Raw genomic sequence first — 17,136 nt, forward strand, 5'->3', positions numbered from 1 at the left:
ATTAAAGAAGAGTAAAAATATTCAAATGTGAGACATAATTAACATACATCCTTTGAACATAATTGCACAAAGATTGTGGTAAGAGGAAAAATATTTTGGAGATGTGAAATTTCATGACAAATCAAACAATTACATAATATAAAAAATAGAAAGTGTGTAGTGTGTGTGTGTATATATATATATATATATATATATATATATATATATATATATGTATATGTATTAATATATAATGTTACTTAAAAAATTTATGAATATTTTAAAAATTTAAACGGGGACAAGATAGTGCGAAATGAGTATTATGATAGGTATGGAGACAGGGATAAGACAAATATGTTCATTTACATCTCTATCCTCATACCCAATTGAAAAAATTTGATATTTCTGATACTCATATAGTTATGTTTATATCCAGTCAATGTTGAGATCTTCTATCAAAACAGAACAAGTTTGAATAATATCTACAAGAACAAATTTATTTATCATCTATCTTATCGTAGACCTGATATAAGAAGTCTTTTCTATACCGGTTGTTGTGTACACAGAATTACTGGTGTTCGTCTATCATTTTTCTACAGTTTATACTAACACTTTTAATTTATATTTTTCATTTTTACTTTTTCGATAAGAAGTAGAAGCCACAGAAAAGATAAAAAAGACTTATGATTTCTCATGAGCCAAAGTCTGCATTTTCAAACAATATATTTTATAGTAAAGATGAAGTCCCTTAATTAGGTGCGAATAAGTGTCACGGTGCGTGCATATTAAGTGTGAATGATTGCCTTCCCCAGACAATAATTCAGTGAGAGTCAGACTCATACAAGACCACCTTATCAATTCTTGGAAATTCACAGCCACACAAGTCCAATTGTGTAATGGAAACTTGGGTATATAATAAGTTAAAATTTTCCTATTCACATTATCTTCTACGCGTAATGATCCACAAAAGTCAAGCCAGAGTCTAATGAATAGTACTTGTGACATTAACAAAAGTTAGTTGCAAGAAATAACATAAATTTGCTCCAAGAAACTCAAAAATAAAGACTAAAATATTTTCTCTGTAGTTTCCGATATAAACCAAAGTAGAATGCTAATATTGTTTAAAGTATAATTGATAAACGTTGAAATTTGTTAAATAACTATAATATTAAATATAATATTAAATGAATGATAACTTTAATAATTATTATTTCATTTTTATTTTATTTAGAGAACAAAAATATTCATGTGTTATATATTTGTAATTGATAATTTACTTACTTGATACAAAAAAAGTTATAAAACAATAAAATAATTATATTTTAATATTTTAAAAAATTAAAATATAATTAAAAATAAAAAAATTAACAAGAATAAAATATATATTTTTTAATATAGATAATGTTATGTTAATTATATTTTTTCTTAAAAAATAAACAATATTTTATTTTCTGTTAATTTAAAAAAAAAATACGTTTAATTATATTCTAATTTTTAACAACATTAAAATATAATAATGTTATTATTTAACTATTTTTTAACTTTTTTTTATGCAGCAAATAGTTTATCAATTATAAATGTATAATATTTATGAATATTTTTATTCTCTAAACAAAGTAAAAATGCATTAATAATTGCTCAAGTCAAAATTCATTAATATTTCAATTATATATGAACTTTTAAAAAAATTCAATACTCATTGATTATACCTTAAGCAGTACCTAATGACACAGGTTAGCATGAGCATGAGCTGAAGTTAATTATAACAAATTTCAACGTCCTAAACTATACTGTCTTAAACCTAAGCACATTTTACAATAAATATAATTGGGGTAATTAGGTAAGCTATCTTATATTGAACAAAAATAAAACCATTAAATAAACTTAACAATGTAGAAAAACAATTAAATAAACTTAAATAGTTGCCGAGATTTTTAATAAGGAGAAATAAATAAGTTAAGAAATTAAATACATTGAGAAAGAGTATGTAAAGTTATGTGTTCGACAAAAATCATAGTGTAACACCCCATTTAATTTAAGTTCAAGCTAAACTCATCATTCATCACATGTAAGCCTCCCCTTATCATATTTACTCGATCCCATCATGCCATCATACAGTAATCCAATTAATCACAGGCCAAACATTCGAGAACGGAAAAGAACGCCAAATTGGATCGCATTCTCGCCCAGCTCCTCGCTCATGCAGAGGAATCTCGCTTAGGTGAGCTCTCTTCGCCTAGGCGAGAACGCGAAATCCTGGAACAGTGGCATCTGCACAGTCTCGCTTAGGCGAGACCCTCCTCGCCTGGGCGAGAAGCTCGCTCACTCAAAATGAGCTGGTCGCTTGGGCGACCCCTCGCGCGAGAATGCTTGGGCGGGCCCCCGCTCATCTCGCCTGGGCGAGATTATCAGTCCCCGCTCACTGTTCACTCGCATAACAGACCCAAACCAGCTCCAAACAAATGCAATATACATTTCATAAACTCAGGGAAACATCCAGAATCATAAATCAAGCGAATCATACCCAAACAATCATGATAACAACTATTTTGCAGAAACCCTAACTTTCCGTACCTAGAAAGGGTTACACGAGGTTTCAACACGGGACCACGGAGCACAGAAGCTCGAGCGATGTACTTGTAAACTGGCGGAACAGTAGGAAAAACAAGATTATTTTCGAACCCTAAATGGTGGAATACGAAGATAAAGCTTTAGGGAGTAAATACAATAGGTTTAGAATTACTTACATGGAGCAGAAAGCACTACTTGAGCTTTGAGCGGACTGGTTCGAGACGGAAAGCAAACCCTAGCAGAGCTCTAGTGGTATAGTAGAGGGGGACGACTGCAAATCTACGAATGAATGAAACTGGAATAGGTTTTATCAATTGGGCCAGCCCTAGGCCCACTCACAAGGGGCAGCCCTTTACTTTAGGGCAGAAAGTAATAGGGCAACTTTAATGGGCCTTACACATATAAGTATCACTAGTGCAGAATTCCCATTTTACCTCGCCTTATATGCCTCGGTTGGCCAGGAACCGAAGCATATAATGGCGCGGTGGCATGTTTGCAATTAGAGCCAAGTTTTAGGCCTCGGTTCTCTAAATACCCGGAGCCAAAGAGGGGTACAGGCCCCGGTTCGCTCAAAACTGGTGCCAAAGAGGGGTATAGGCCACGGTCCAGTAGGACCCGAAGCCAAAAAGTGGCTGGAAATCAAGGTATAGGCCTCGGTCCAAGGAGACCTGGTGCCAAAAGGGGGTTAATGGCTTCGGTTCCTCTAACAACCGAAGCCATAGGGTTTATTTAGGGTTTGAAATTCCTGAACCCTTCTTCCTCCCCGTGCCAGCGCCTCCATAGGGTTCCTCTCTTTGTTGCTCTCTCTCGCGCGGTCTCTCTCTCTCTCTCTCTCGCTTTCTTTCGTCACCGACAACGGCGTCAACCGCATCTCCAGCAACAACCACGATCGCATCGCCTTCGCCCTTGACCTCTCCCTCCTCCTCCGCGACCTCCGCAGCACCGTCGCCATCGCCTCCGAGTACTCCGCCTCCTCCTCTACCGCCACAACCTTCTGCAATCCTGCGTCAGCATCTTGAACCCTCTCAACGTAAAGGTCTAGCTGCTGCTTCAACGCCAAATCCTCATCGGACTGCACAAATTGCGACAGAAATAATCGATTTTAATTTCTAACTCTCAAGAAATAGCCTAACAGGCATTAGAGTTGAGGAAGTAGTGAAATTTTGATGCACAGCTTTTGAACTTACCAGATCTTCGTTCTCGACCTTTTTCTTTGAAACAGCGTCGTCTTTGGCCGCACTGGTGCTGGCGCTGGTGTCGTCGCGGTTAGGGGACATTGATGATTCTGGTGCAGAAGCTGTGCGATAGAAATCCTGTGGTGGGTATGGGACTGGAACGTAAGAAAATATTTATCACTTATGGCCTCGGTCGTAACTGACCCGAGGCAGAAAACGGTGTATATGGCACCGGTTTCAAAACAACTGAGGCCAAAATGTGTACCTTTTGGCCTCGCTCCAATATGCCTCGATTCCAGACCCGAGGCAAAATGTGAAAAATAACCGAGGCAGAAAGCCCTTACTGCACTAGTATATATAAAAGAAGAGGTTTTTGTGGAAATTATGATGAAAGTTACAATAAGAGAAAATTGTTTAATGGACACATATCATTACTCGTAATATAAGTGGGTCGTCAACAATTAGGGATGTGAAAAAAATTCGTATCGCGGGTATCAGCAGATAAAATTTGTAACGGGTAGAAAATGAATATTAAAAATGGATACCCGCTACCCGTGGGTACGGGTATTTTTGATACCCGCATGTTAACGGAGTGGGTACGAGTATCATATTATCTATACCCGTGGATACTCGTACCCACTAAACTTTAATTCACAAAAATACCCTCATATATATATATATATATATATATATATATATATATATATATATATTAGTAAAAAATATTCTGACAAAATTTTTTCTAAGTCTTTTGTCTTCATTCTCCCACCTTCAAGTATTGATACATTGTTTTCTTCCAAGTACACCCCTTGACATTCTTTTCTTTTCTTTCTTTGAAATTTGACATATACATCAAACCCTATATAGACAGTGATGTTTATGGTATACTTGTTATCAAATGATGGAATCAAAATAAGAATATTGGGCACATGGCAATTGAGGTTTATTATTTGTTTATTTTGTTTATTTTTCAGGAATCAATCTGAGAAAGTAGACTTGTTAATCAAAACACTAATTAAAGAATTTCCATTGTGTTGAACGTCATCTTGTATTTACTTTTATAATTATTTGGACTTGTAAGAATTTGAGTTTATTTGAACTTTATTTAAAATTTATAAATTTGATGTATTTTTTTATTTTATTTGAATTTTATGATTAAATATTTACCCACGAATATGAAAAAAATAGGCGGATACCCACATAACACCCCGACGAATATACATACGAGTACGGGATAAATATTTATCTAACAAGTAGTGTACGAAAAAGTTACTACTTGTACTCTATCCACTCTATCCACTCTGTTGACATCTATAAACAATGTAGTTTTAATGCTTTGCATAATTTATAGTGTAAACAATATTTATCAAATAAAGGTGAACAAATAGGATATTTGTATATCATTATCGAAGTTTGTAATACATTATTACATTACTTCCACTATTTATCAGGGTTTTCTTTTATTCGTATGTAATTCAATTTAAAAGAGAAAAACATTCGACGTTAACCAATGTTTTATTACATATTTTTACGTAAAAATTATACATAATAAAAATTATAAAAAAAGAAACCTGATCTAAAAGCAAATAAATATAAATTTGATTAATTAATTATTTTAAATAAAATTACTTGTCCAAAAAAAATATATATTTAATTTTTAAAAAATAAATAAAAGTACTAAATTTTTTAATAAAAATTATTTTGTTAATTGAAAATTATAGTTACATAAACTTAAATTTTGTCCTTAAAAACATTAGTTTTATTGACATGTATGCCAAACACTAATAGTTAACTTATGAGTTTCTACCATTTAACTCTAATTAAATAGACTTTATGTCTCTTCCTGGACCGGGTTACCTCAAATCACTACCACAAAACAAGTTTCTTAATTATGTTATTTTGGATTTTTTTTATGTCTGTTTTACTACTTATTTAAATTCAGCAGACTTAAATTTTGAGTCTATTTCAATAAGAAACTTAAATTTTCAGTATATTGTTGGAAGTGAAAAAGGTTCAAGGGTTTGGCATAAATGTATCAAATTTTTCGGTAGGTTAAAAAACAATTACAAGATTTAAAAAGAAAACTAATTTAAATCTATTAAAAAGATAACATTTTAAAAAAGATAACATATATAAAAATATATTTACTTAAGTATGTTAGTCAAACTTCAATAACTAGCTTTTAGTTTGCTTTTTCATAAATGGAATTAAATTTACATTCTTAAAACGTGTTTTTTACACTGGTGAACGGCCTTAAATTTAGCTTTAAATATGAGCCTGGATTCTGTGGACAGCACTAACAAGAGATTAGGCATGATGATGTGGAGAGAGAGAACGTTGACAGTGTTGGTATTTCTGCTTAGCTGTCAAAATAGGTTGGAATCTGCGAGTTAATCTGGCTCACCACAGGTTCGGGTCGGGTTGGGTTGAAATTCTTTTACAAATTTTAATATGGGTTGATTTTTGACCTGGCTCATCTAGAACCCGACTCATCCGGGTTGAACCTGTGGTGAGCCGGGTTGGCTCACCAACCTGCAGATAAAATGGTACACAAGAGTTTCTTATTAAGTTGGGCTTTACATTTGGGTCATGTTAGGTTTTTTTTTAGCCAACACATAAACAATTTGTATTTTTTTTATTTTGGTTTGTATTTGGATTATATTAAAGTTTATTTAGATTTTAATTAGAATTATAATTTAGTTTTGACTGAAAAAAGAATAAAAGATTGTATTTTTTTTAATTAAGTGAACTCGTGAGCCAACCTGTTTAACCCGCCAACCCGTGGTGGGCCGGGCCGGGTTCAAATTTTTTTGGCTCGCTAAAAAGTGAGCCGGGTTGGGTTGGCTCACTAAATCATCAACCCGTGGTGGGTTGAGCCGGTCGGGCCAGGTTATCCATTTTGACAACTCTATTTCTACTCCACCAAATTGTTGGACAAGATGGTTGCCCAGCCTCTTATCCAGTCCGATTGAAAGGAGATCCAAAATTGTGCAGACTAAGCAGGTATGACCTATCTTGTGGAAACAATATAACGCTCTTATCTTTGTTATCTTGAAGATTTAATGTGGAGGCCATTAACTACAATAATTTCACAATCCGTGTGGCGGATCCTGGACTTCAACCAACAAACTGTGAGAAAAGAAGTCCCACATCGATCGAAACTTACTTTAGGACTTACTTTTAATATTATAATAGGAGACTGGGGTTTTCTTAGGAAATCATCCCAAAAGTCTCTTCCTTTCTATTCCTTTTGCTTTATTGGCTTGAGAGAATAATTAAGAGAGAATGTCAGTTTCTCCTCTAAGAGAGAATGTTTAGTTTCTCCTAAGAGGTTCTCCTTGTATTAGTTTTCCCTATTTCCAAGAGAGGGTTGTCATTGTTTTCTCCTTGGGATTAGAGAGAATGATATGTAATTTTTCCTTTCCTTGAATATATTATCTATTTTTTGTTCCTTTATTTTCATTTTTTATTTTAGTTGTGAGTACTTGTGCTAGTACTATGATACCCAACAGTGGTATCAGATTTGTTGGTTCAGAATTACCTAGTGAACTGGTTCACGGTCTACCTCCATTGTTCTAGTAGACAGTACTATTCATAGTGAGCAGTGCATAAGTCAGTTTTAAAGCTATGACAACAATATACGAGATAGAGAGGTTCAATGGGAAAAATTTCTCATTGTGGAAACTGAAGATGAAGGTAATTTTGAGAAAGGACAATTGTCTAACGGCAGTTGAAGAAAGACCTGCGAGCATTACAAATCAAAAATGGAAGGAAATAGATAACGATGTTATAGCAAATTTGCACTTAGCATTGGCAGATGCGGTTTTATCCAGCATGGCGGAGAAGACTACGGCGAAAGAGATTTGGGATACTCTCTCAAGCCTTGGGATACTCTCTCAAGCTTGTACAAGGTTAAGTTACTTCACACAAGAATATTCTTGAAGAGAAAACTCTATACTCTTTGAATGAGTGAGTCTACATCGGTGACTGATCACATCAACAATCTAAATACATTGTTTGCCCAACTTTCAGCGACAAATTTCAACATAATTGAAAATGAACGTGCGGAGCTTCTACTATAGAGTTTACCTGATTCATATGGTCAACTTGTCATCAACATTACAAATTACAACGTTGCTGACCTCCTACACTTTGAGGATGTTGTCGGAGCTATTCTTGACGAAGAATCTAGGGAAAAGAACAAAGAGGATATGGTGGAAAGTGCAAGGCAAACACAAGCTTTGGTGATGACGAGAGGTATATCAACAAAACGTGGATCTAGTGGGAGTCAGTTTCATGATAGATTTCAAAGTAAGGAGCATCTCAAATGCTACCATTGTGGCAAAAGAGGGCATGTGAAGAAAGATTGTTGGCATTTGAAGAATGAAGGAAATAACTTTGAGGCATCAACCTCACAAGGTTGTACAACAAGTACCTCGAAGGACGAAGATATTTTGTGAAGAAGAGGAGAGATCTGGTAAGTCATGATAGCTCAGAGATCATGGCAGATGTGTATGTACTTTTAGGAGAAACGTTGCAAGAAGCTAATGCAATGGTTGCATCGATGAGTCAAGAAAAAGCGATGTTGACGTGACATCGTAAACTTAGCTATAAGTCAGAGTGAAGTTTGCAAATCCAGGCGGAACGTAATCTCTTACTCGGGCACAAGAAGGTTGTTTTACCTATGTGGAAGCACTGTGGGGTACGCCAAAAAACAAAGTCATAGATTGCAGATTGCTAGTTTGACTACCAGAAAAAAGTAAAACACAAGAAGACTTGGTTCATTCTGATGTAAGGGAATCACCAGAGTTATCACTAGGAGAATCAAAGTTTACTCCAAGAGATTATGGGTGTACTACATCAAGAGGAAGTCAAATGTGTTGTTACCAGTTCAAGGAATCCAAAGCACGGGTAGAGCTTGAAACTAAGGGAAAGTAAGTGCTTGGGCTATGCTAACAATGTGAAGGGGTACCACCTATGGGTCCCACTACCCATAAGGTTATTGTTAAGCAGAAATGAAATGATACTCCAACCAAAAGGTGTTACAGAACAAGAAAACTTGGTTTGCATGGTTGAACAAATCTCAATACGGTTTTTAAAAAGAGCGCTTAGGTGTTCGTACAAGAGATTTGATTCCTTCATAAGCCTCGGTTACAACATAATGGGTGTTTAGACCATTGATGTTGTATGTGGATGACATGTTGGAGGTAGGCCCCAACAAAGTTCAAATCTAGGAATTTAAGGCACAATTGGCTAGGAAGTATGAGAAGAAGGACTTGGAACCAGCAAACAAGGATTTCAGGGATGCAAATTCACCGAGACAAAAAAATTAGGAATGTTTGGCTTTCTCAAAAGAAATACTTACTGATAATCTTGCAGCGCTTCAACATGGAAAATTGCAAGCCAATCTCTACCCCATTTCCTATCAGTTGTTCCTCGCGTATGAGTCCTAGCAGTGAAGCGGAAAGGATGGAGAAGTCTCGAGTACCATGCATCGGTGGTGGACAACCTTATGAATGTTATGATGTGTACAAGACCAGACATTACACAAATAGTGGGAGTGGTTAGTACGTTATACCAGGTTTGGTGGAGAGCAGTGAAGTATTGACAAGAGGTCCTTAGAAGGAACCTCAGGTGTTGCATTGTGTTTCAGAGGATTAGAATTATGAGTCAATGAAGTCTACGTGGATTCGATCCTACTGAAATCTATTAGAAGAATAAGCAACATGAAGGCAGAGAATAAAGCATGGTGTGAAGATTTGATTAATTTCATCAAAATCTTCAAGTGGGAGATTGTGAGAAAAGAAGTCCCACATCGATCGAAACTTACTTTGGAGCTTACTTTGAATGCTATAAAAGGAGCCTGGTAGGAAATCATCCCAAATGTCTCTCCCTTTCTATTCCTTTTGCTTTATTTGCTTGAGAGAAGAATTAATGGAATATTAGTTTCTCCTCTAAGAGAGAATATTCGTTTCTCCTCCAAGAGAGAATATTAGTTTCTCCTCTAAGAGAGAATATTAGTTTCTCCTCTAAAGGAGATGGGTTGTTATTGTTTTCTCACTACAAGAATGTTTTAGTTTTAGCTTCCAAAAAATGCATTGGATTAGTTCAGGACGCAAAGGCGTCAATTTGACCTACGCAAATTCGACTATAATAAAAAAAAATAATTCAAAAACATACTAGCCAACTTTAATAAAATGCTTTTATTTGTAATTTTAGTGTGGCGTCAGTTTAGCCGACGAATAAGAGATAAAATCGTTTGCGTTGGATGACTGATGCATAAAAATGAAATTAACGACGTTAGATGGTGAACGCAAAGGTTATACAATATTAAAAAACATTTCTTTCTTAGGTTTACTTATATTAATATTAGGTGGGAAAATTTGAAGAGTTCACTTTTTCTTTCCTACAAGTTCGAGTTCCCCTTTCTTCCCGAACACGAGTTTGAGACAGAACGAGTGCGAATGCGAATGAATAGTAGCTTGAGCGACGAGGTTCTGCAGGAGCGACAAGGCTTGAGCAAGCATTGACTTTCTCTGTGAGCTTGAGTGACAACCCCTTTCCGTGTGAACAACTCCAAATTCGAAGAAGAGCGCAGCGTTGCCCTTTTCACTTCGAACAATGACTCCCTTCTCTACGACGGGGAGATGGTTAAGAGGCACGACTGGGAGCATGTTAATTAGCAAAACCTGGACTTTGCTAGGCGATGGGTTTTTGTTCGCATCAGGTCCATTTTTGAAGCATCCAAGTAAGTGATTGAAGCCCCATTTGCTACATTGTTGATTAAAGCCCTATTTGCTAATTAATTTTATGGTTTAGGGTTCCCAACTAGTTCTTGGTGATTAAGAGTTTTAGGTGGAGGGAATGAATTTTTGGCGAGTTGAAATCTTGAACCTAGGTATGTCAAGTTTCTTTCGAATTATACATGAGTTTGATGATTTGTTGGATAATGTGTTTTGAACTTGCCTTTTGCTTTCGACATCTTCAAATTTTGTAGACTTGTTGTAAATACATTATTCAACAAAAGTAGTTTGTTTTGATGCATATATTCTTGTAAGTAAGAAGAACAAGAAGGAAAGGTACCAAGAGGATTTGGAAGAGCGCCTTGTGGTACTAGGTATGATGAATTGCAATTCCTTTGTAAATACACAATACTTCCTACATTTGACTGGGTGTGATGAATCTTGAACACAAAGGTGTTTTTTTTCTTCTTTAAATGGGTTACTGAAATCGTTTTAATGCCTGGTTGTCATTTGTGAAGGTGTCTTTACATGTCTTTATGGATTAAAATGTTATTGGTTTCTATTACATGTTAATATGTATCGATGAAATTGGCAACAATTTTTTTAATTGTTCAAAGTGACACTAGGTGCATCCAATAATGAAATTGAAATATGAATTTTACTGAGATGTGAATGTGTGCCATTGTTATCTCAATATATCATGTGTGCATATGCTCTCTGAAACATTTACTCATTAAACCATGTTAACTAACTACTTCCTTTTATCATTCACCATTTCTTCATTATCAATCTTCTCGAACTCGCTGATATTTTGATCTCGATTCTACAGAGTTGGTGCTCTGAAGGACGTAACTACCTCTGCTTTTTGATAATTCATCCGAATAATTGGCCCTCAACTTGATCAATACACCCTCAAATATTGAAGGAAATATGGTGCTGAATCTGAATCGTGACTTGATGTGTCCTATGATCTAACTGGGAGGGGTTATGTATTGACTTTGATATGTTTCTTCATGTTAAATTGTTCCTTGATGTGTCTTTCTATTATTAATCATGAATTTCTGCTTCCATACTCAATGTTAGTTGTGTATATGATTTTAATGTTCTTATTATTGGTAATGAACTTTAGATTCATGATACAATTTGATCAATAGTTCGAAAAATAGGCTTTCCAATCAATGTTTTGAATCTTGATTCAATTACCATGGTGTATATTTATACCATTTCTGATATTAAACTTTAGTGCTTTGTATCTTTGCCAGGTGGAATCCTGAGGGGTTCTAGAAGAGAAAAATTATTAAGTAAATTTGTTGAAAATGAGTGTGAGAAGATAGAGAGACTAATGGAACCTTAATAGTGCTTTACTTACACTGTTTAAGAAGTTAAACAGTTTTTAAAGGAAACTATTATATTTAATGTTGCCAAAACACCTCTACTTTAATTTCCAATAAAAAAAGGACTTTCATTTGTTGATTGATTGTATTTAATGTTTCACAAATGATTATGACTAGGATCATGACTCTAAAGTCTCCTAAAGAAATTTGGGAATACTTGAAAGCAGAATATGAAGGGAACGAGAAGATTCAAGGCATGAAAGTTTTGAACTTGATAAGGGAGTTTGAGATGCAAAGAATGAAAGAGTTTGAGACGATTAAAGAATACTCAAACAAATTGTTGGGTATTGCCAACAAGATAAAATTGTTGGGAAATGAGTTTTCAGATTCCAGACTCATTGAAAAAATTCTGGTGATAGTGCTAGAAAGATATGAGGCATCTATTGTTTTCTTAGAAAACACAAAAGATTTGTCTACAATTATCATTACAAAGGTGATACATGCCTTGCAAGCACAAGAACAACGAAGATTGATGAGAGAAGATCATGAGGCAGTTGAAGGTAATTTAAATTACACTAAAGAGAATGCTCTCATAGTCAAGAAAAATAGAAGGAGCAAATACAACAACACACAGGTTTTTCCATCTTGTCCCCATTGCAAGAGAAAAGGTCATCAACCCAACTGGTGTTGGTGGAGGCCAAATGTCAAATGCCACAAATGTGGTCAATTGGGATATGTGGAAAAGGTATGCAAATCTAGAGATTCTCAAGAAGATATTCAGATTTTGGAGAATAAATCAGAGGAGGAATGGTGCCATGGAAGAGGAGAAAATCAAGCATCAAAAGATGGAGAATCAAATCCGAAGATATAAAATTTAAATAAACAGATATTAAGCAAGGAGGAATGGTGAGAATATTACTTAATATCTTTTTTTATTTAAATTACTTTTTAGAAAATATTTCAGTTTTAAAAATTTGTTATTATTTTAAATTAGGAGTGAGATATTTTAAATATTTTATACTTGATATTTGTTATATTTTGCTCTATATATCGGATATATCATCAAAATACAAAAATATGTTCCTTCGTATAACATATCACATATATCTCTCATATATTTCATATCTCTCATAACAAACTGCTCCTCCCTTCCTCGCTACTCTTTGTCTGAATCCAATTTTACTTATTCTCACACCAAACCCTTCGATTGGAACGGATACCTACTTGCTTACGAGGATTATAAGCAGTTTCTTTACGAGTATATAGTGTTTTTGAATTGTAGCCATGGAGTGAATGGGAACCGAAAGTACGTGGATACTGGTGAATGCCTGAATTGGGACTCCAAAGGTTACACATACGCTATGGTCGGTGACCTATTAACAAAGGACTTAGAAGTTTGTTGCGATGTAAAGCTGGTTGCTCCCACATCTTGGTGGGATTTGGACACAAAATAGATATTCTTATACATTGATGCACATAGCGTTGGTTTATGGATTTCAACTTTCATGGCTTCCTCTTGTCTGCAAGGATCGTTGTGGATTTGGTAATGATTACCGTTGCCATTTCAATGATTCCACCTAGAGCGCTGAATGCTATAATGGTATGGCGTTAAGGCTTTCTCCTTTTAATTTGGCTAAGCCAAAATCAAATATTTTTGGAAAGTTGTCATCTGATAGTATTTTTAGGTTGTTAGTTGAAGGGATAGAGAAAATGTGTAGATAATAAAGTGTAAAAGTAGTAGTCAGAGAAGTGCATTTTGTAGTTGAGAGTAGTTGTATTGGATGTTGTGTTAGTTGTTCTTGATGTTCCAAATGGTAGGATACATGGGGTATTTATAGACCCATAGATTATTCTAGAAACTTCTAGCTAGAACTTGAGCAAATAGTTCTAGATTTTTTTGCATATTAGAATGTTCTTGACTTTTCTTCCTATCCTAAGCTTTTCTCCAATACTCTAGAAGTTTCATTACATTTCAATAATTCTATCTTAGATTTTTCTAAATTGTTCTAGAATTTGCATTATACTTTAATACTCCTCCTTGATGCAAATTCAGTAACTCCAAGTATAGCTCGTAGTAGTTCAGATCTTATATCTGCAATTTGATCTTCTGTCGTGCAGTAATCGAGTTGGATCTCCATATTTGTCTCTACTTCTCTAATGAAATGATATTTAATTGTTATGTGTTTTGTTCTACTATGATGTACTGGGTTCTTCGTCATTGCGATAGCTGATTTATTATCATAGGTGATTATAGTAGGTCCACTTTGTTTTTCTCCCGTATCTTTGAATATCTTTCGAAGCCATATAGCTTGACTTGTTGCTTCAGCAACAACCACGTATTTTGCTTCAACTGTTGATTGTGCCACGATTGCTTGCTTCTTTGATGCCCAATAAAATATTCCTGATCCAAGCGAGAAAGCATAGCCTGAGGTGCCCTTCATGTCATCTACTGATCCTGCCCAATCACTATCGGTGTAGCCAATGATCCTTGAGTTAGTCATGGTTTTGTACCATATTCCAAACTCCTTTGTACCTTGTAGATATCTTAAAATTCTTTTCCCTACTCCATAATGAATCTGACTTAGCTTTTGCATGAATCTTGATAGAAGACTTGTAGCATACATAATGTCTAGTCTTATGGCTGTGAGATATAAGAGACTTCCAATCAAACTCCTGTAGTGTGATGCATATGCTTCTTGTGCTCCATCATCTTTTTGTAGCTTCTCGTTTACCACCAATGGAGTAGCGACATGTTTACAATCATACATCTTGAACTTCTTCAATAGGGCTTTAAAATATTTCTTTCGAGAGATAATATGTCGTCTTCTTGTTGTTTCACTTCATAACGAGGAAATAGTTCATCAACCCAAGGTCGGTCATCTCAAATGTCTTCATCATGTCTTCTTTAAATTCTTTCATCATCTCCAAATTGTTTCCTGTATAGATAAGATCATCGACATATAAGGAGACAATGAGGTGATATTGACCTTATGCTTTAATATATAATGTTGGCTCACTTTTGCTCTTCTTGAATCCTTGATGGGTGAAATATTGATCAATCTTGCTATACCATGCTCGAGGAGCTTGCTTTAGGCCGTATAAGGCTTTTTTTATTCTTAGTACTTTGCCTTCATTGCCTTTATTGATGAAGCCTTGAGGTTGTTCAACATAAATCTCTTCTTCGAGTACTCCATTTAGAAAGGCTGAATTGACATCTAGTTGATAAATGTTCCATCCTTTTTGTGTTGCTAGGGCTATTAGAGCTCTTATTGTATCTAGTCGTGCGACTAGAGCAAATGTCTCATTGTAGTCGATTCCTAGTTGTTGTGAGTACCCTTTTGCGACCAATTTGGCCTTGTGCTTTTGTATAGTTCCATCAGAATTGAGCTTTGTTTTATATACCCATTTCACCCCAATGATGTCTTTTCCTTGAGGACAGTTTACGAGCTCCCAAGTGTTATTCTTCTCAATCATTTTAACCTTTTCTTCCATAGCCTTGACCCATACTTCTTGCTTTGATGCTTCCTCATAGCAGTCAGGTTCAATCATGGCCATACTGTAGGTTTCGTATATGTCTACCAAAGATCTTACTCGTCTTAGAGTGGACTCTAGTGAAGAATCTTCTAGTGGAGGTGGAGAAAGCGTACCTGAAACTTCAGCCTCTTCTTGAATTTCTTCTTGATATTGTTGCACTAAGACTAAAGTGTTGCTTTTAACGACTTTTTCTTCTTCCCGATTCCAAGAAGTATTTTCATCAATTTCAACATCTCGACTAATGACGAGCTTTCTTGTTTGTAGGTTGTAAACTCGATAGCCTTTTGATTGTGTGTTATATCCCAAGAATATTCCTCATATAGTATTGTCTTCAAGCTTGTGCCTATGTATGTAACAGATAGATCTAAATACTTGTAGGTGTTTGGCTGATGGCTTTCTTCCACTCCAAGCTTCAATAGGAGTCTTGTCTTGGACTACCTTAGTTGGACATCTGTTTAAAATGTAAAGTGCAGTGTAGACTGCTTCAGCCCAAAAACTGTTAGGCATACCTTTCTTTTTTAGCATTGATCTTGCCATCTCCATGACTGTGCAATTTTTTCTTTCTGACACACCATTTTATTGTGGAGTATATGCGACTGTGAGTTGTCTCTTTATGCCTTCATCTTCGTAGAATTTGTCAAACTCGCGAGATGTATACTCCTTTCCACAATCACTTCTAAGTACCTTTATCTATTTTCCACTTTGCTTCTCGAAAGGGCCTTGAATTTTTTGAATATTCCAAAGACTTATGACTTTGCCTTTAAGAAATAGACCCATGTCATTCTAGAGAAGTCATCAATGAAAAGGATGAAATACCTATTGTTGTGATGTGAAGGCGTCCTCATTGGTCCACAAACATCAGTATGGATAAACTCTAGTAAGTCTTTTGCTCTCTATGCTTTGTCTGTCGAGAATGGTAATCGATGTTGTTTACCAAGGAGACATCCTTCGCATGATTCATTATTCTCCTTAAAGCATGGAAGATCTCTCATCATGTTTTTCTGATATAGAAGCTTTAAGGCATGTGTGTTGAAGTGGCCAAATCTCCTATGCCAAAGCCATGAGTCATCAACTTCTGCCTTCATGGCAATATTAGTTCTAGGTTTGAAGCATATGGGAAAATCTTTATTTCTCTTCTCCATTTTTACTTGGCCAATTTCTATCTTTCTACCACTACAAAAAATTATGTAAGTTACGGCAGTTTTGTGTGTGTTAAATACGACATTTTGAACCGCCATAATTGACATACATTTATGATTTCATAATATAATAAACCTGTTCAATAATAAACGCAAAAATATAAACTTATAAAAGTACACAAAAAATTAGTCAAAATTAATTTTATAGATGATTTTAGATAACAAAGTATTTTCATCATTTGATCACAATTACTTATCCATGTCAATATCCAAAAAAAAGAAAAGACAATACATATGTCAATATCCAAAATAAAGACAATACACATATCAAGACATTATCAACATCAAAATATCAATTTGTGTTGTTTGCTCCACTTCATCCTACGTTGTCATTTGGAGATGGCACACCGCTTCCAATATCTGGTACCTGTAGTAAATAAAACATATAAGTAATGTTTTATTGAAATAAATTAAGAAATAAATAAAACAACTTTAAGTCATTTACTTAAGTAAATTATACCTCAATAACTGAGGGACGTGGCAAACTTGCAGCAATAGAAGCTAGGTATTCTAGAACATCTTCTTTAAAAGCAATGTAGGCAAGTAATGCTTGCATTTGGATTTTCATAATTGCAAGCTCATTTTCTATCCTCACAAACTT

General features: G+C 35.0%; 1 pseudogene; it reads right to left on the reverse strand.

Annotated features, from left to right (window-relative positions):
• Window positions 1-13,820: 13,820 nt before the first annotated feature.
• On the reverse strand, window positions 13,821-14,570 carry LOC146884150 (secreted RxLR effector protein 161 pseudogene; annotated as a pseudogene).
• Window positions 14,571-17,136: the final 2,566 nt, after the last annotated feature.

This window comes from Vigna unguiculata, chromosome 8, assembly GCF_037176805.1.
Source record: "Vigna unguiculata cultivar grain cowpea cultivar isolate G323 ecotype 2 chromosome 8, ASM3717680v1, whole genome shotgun sequence".
Classification (NCBI taxonomy): Eukaryota; Viridiplantae; Streptophyta; class Magnoliopsida; order Fabales; family Fabaceae; genus Vigna; species Vigna unguiculata.